The sequence below is a fragment of the Mya arenaria genome, chromosome 12 (assembly GCF_026914265.1).
Source record: "Mya arenaria isolate MELC-2E11 chromosome 12, ASM2691426v1".
Classification (NCBI taxonomy): domain Eukaryota; kingdom Metazoa; phylum Mollusca; class Bivalvia; order Myida; family Myidae; genus Mya; species Mya arenaria.
The window spans coordinates 1,895,486-1,898,606 of NC_069133.1; the positions used below are offsets into that span (position 1 = coordinate 1,895,486).

The window sequence follows — 3,121 nt, forward strand, 5'->3', positions numbered from 1 at the left end:
TTCAACCCAACGAAAAACAATTGACGGCGAAAGGCTAAGACCAACTGATTTTAACTTCTTCTTTTTCGAAAACACAGATCTCTGTTACAAAGACACAGAATCAAAGTATGTTTTTAAGAAATTAGTCAAAACTCACCTCTTAAATGAGATGGTGAAGTTTGAAAAGTCTGTCTTTTTGTATTCATAATTTTTATGTATTAGATAAATATAAGTGCGCTTTCTAGGAATACGCACCTTTTTTATATAGTTGCTTTGGTAATTTTTCAATATTCCTTAACTATTTGTATAATTGTGTGGTATATTATACAATTATGTGATATTGATAGTAGTTTATTTGTGATGAATGTCATACATTAATTTAATTTATCTGAGTATATGATGCAATATTATATAATACTGTTCAAATAGATAAATATAAGTGCGCTTTCTAAGAATACGCACAATTTTTATATAGTTGCTTTGGTAATTTTTAAATATTCCTTAACTTTTTGTATAATTGTGTGGTATATTATATAATTATGTGATACTGATAGTAGTTTATTTGTGGTGAATGTCATATACTAATTTAATTCATATGAATATATGATATAATATTATATAATACTGTTCACTAAATCATTAAATGCCAACTTTAATACCTTAGACATGGACCCCGTTGGAAATAAGCTTTAGTACTTGTGCAAATCTTTACGGGTTATCCTGTGCAATGTCATTTAATATGTTAAACTTTATTTGGTAAAACTTTATTTGGTAATAAATTAGATAGCTTTATCATTAACACAAGAAGTAATACTTGTTTTAGTAGATCTAGTAAATATTATGCATTTCATGTTAAACTTTCTGTGATATAACTTATTAGGACTCTAAATATCATGCAAATACAATATGTGATATATCTTATATTGATGTAAAATGTACTGTTATTGACATAATGCACGAATAAAACTACAACTATAACTACTACTACTACTAAACTAGAAAAGTGGTTTCCCCTCATACATGTTTACAGACTCGTGATGGGTGATACAACTATTCTGGGGATTGCATTAAAGGTTGGTCCATGTCACTGTTAAGTACTATGAAAAAACACAACGGTCTCCGTGAAACTTATGAGTGCATTAAAAAACGGAAAGAAAACAAAAAACAGTTTCAGGTCGTAATAATAAGACAATGTTAAGGTCAACGATTTATCACTGTTATATTGATTCCAACAGTATATTGTTTATTATAACCAAAACTCATTTTTGGATACATGTTTGTTTTCGTTTCTTTACATAGTACGTATCAAATACATAACGTTCTATAGCCTCCACCGCGGTTACTTCACTTAGCCAACTATTGTCTCTTCGGATCTGAAATATGAAATTATAGGGATTTTAATGGGAGAATTGTTAACAATTTCAGACACGCGCACTTTAATATAGATGCTTGATTACCATTTGAATGACTGAAAAGTGTGTGGTGTGAAGTAAAGAAACCATTTCCTATTTATTGAAAACTTATAACCAATAACAAAATCCTACTCCTAGTTGAAAATGTGAACATAAAATAAATTCCGACAATCAATAAATATGTGTCTGATACATGGCATGTATTTGTATATACGAGTGCGTATGGTGATAGATAAAATAAATCAGATGTAATGTTTTGTTCATGTACATGTATGCATGTACGTTAGCTATAGACGTTGTCGCAACCAAGGCATCTTTGCGGGTACAGCGACACACCTTTACTAGCCATGCGGGTGGTAATTAATTATTTTATTCAGCATATTCATGTTGATTTGTCTCAAATAAGGAATACTTCAAAAACGGGAAAGCAGCAACAAATACTACATACTGCAATTCGCAAACGGGCAAAAACAAGTGTTGATTATCGCAGGGGACGTCATTCCATTGATAATTGTGATCCGCCCTAAAAATAGCACAGTCTTCTCCGCCCGCATCATTGGGTTCGCCACTGCTCCAGTCTACAAAACAAACCAATGAAAATGCTCAAGAAATAATTGAAACTGAATTGCTCAGATCACACATATTTAAGATTAAAACTGAAAAATGAAAAATGTTTGTTGAATGTTACTCGACCTACCCTTATTGTTGCAGCCTTTTTCAGCTCCTTTTTAATAAGTGTCATACGAAATTTGCTTAAGTTATAAAAACATATACATCAATGTTTCTGAAATAACTGTACGAATGGGTTGACAGTAGTAGTTCTCGGGCGTTTTTAGTTATTTGGCTCTGTTTCATATATCTCGACATAGGGATCGGTTAGCGAACACCTTGGGTCAACCATAAATTACTATCTAGCTCGCTTCGTTATGCATGGGATCTTAGACATTTTATGTCTGAATAATAATTATATTCTGCAATCTGCATACACTTACTAACGTATAAAATAATTATTGTTCTCACCGGTATATTGAGCAACAGAATCGTCATCTATCCATTTCCAAATGCTCTCAATATCGCTGTCTGTCAGTCCAACCCAAGCTTCATGCGGGTCTGGTAGGGGAAACAATATATGATCAAAAACGATCAAATATAATATTAATTAGTTTTAGCATAGAACTATAAAATATGTATTCAACTTATAAAACTACTACTATAGCTATTAATTTAATCATATTTAAATATTCACGAGTTTTCATTTAACAAATATAGCATAATATATACAAAAGGGTTAGGTCATATTTTTTCCAAGTTAATGATTTAATGATAGGCGCTTCCCGAATAACAGTCATTATTGGGTAGGCGTAAAAAAAAATAAAAAAATATGACATATGTTTTAACATACCGTGGTAGCGAAGTGCGTCCTTAATGAAGGCGGACTCGGCTGCATCGTTGACATGGATAAGGTGACTACTGTGGTGTTGGGAGCAGAAGAGCTAGAACATCACAAATATACGAGATATGATTTCTGACATTTAATGTTCCTATTTGCGGCGAAAATGCGTAAACACGAAAATGCGAAAAAGGTACATAAAAGAACAAGTTTGAAAATGCAGCGGTACCGTGATACTTTTTACTCATCCCTACCGGAAGACTATAGACAAAATGGGAAAATGCGCCTACTTGCGGGATTGAAATACGCCTTTAGAAAAAACCCTCATCGAAATGCCGAA

At 32.3% G+C, this 3,121-nt stretch overlaps 1 long non-coding RNA gene across 1 annotated transcript; it reads right to left on the reverse strand.

The window, feature by feature from the left end:
* Positions 1 to 1,249: 1,249 nt before the first annotated feature.
* Positions 1,250 to 2,877, reverse strand: LOC128211167 (uncharacterized). Its single transcript, XR_008257230.1, has 4 exons — positions 2,794 to 2,877; positions 2,412 to 2,501; positions 1,840 to 1,969; positions 1,250 to 1,352 (listed from the first exon to the last, which is right to left on the reverse strand). It is a non-coding gene; the product is annotated as an uncharacterized LOC128211167 (long non-coding RNA).
* Between the last annotated feature and the right edge of the window lie 244 nt (positions 2,878 to 3,121).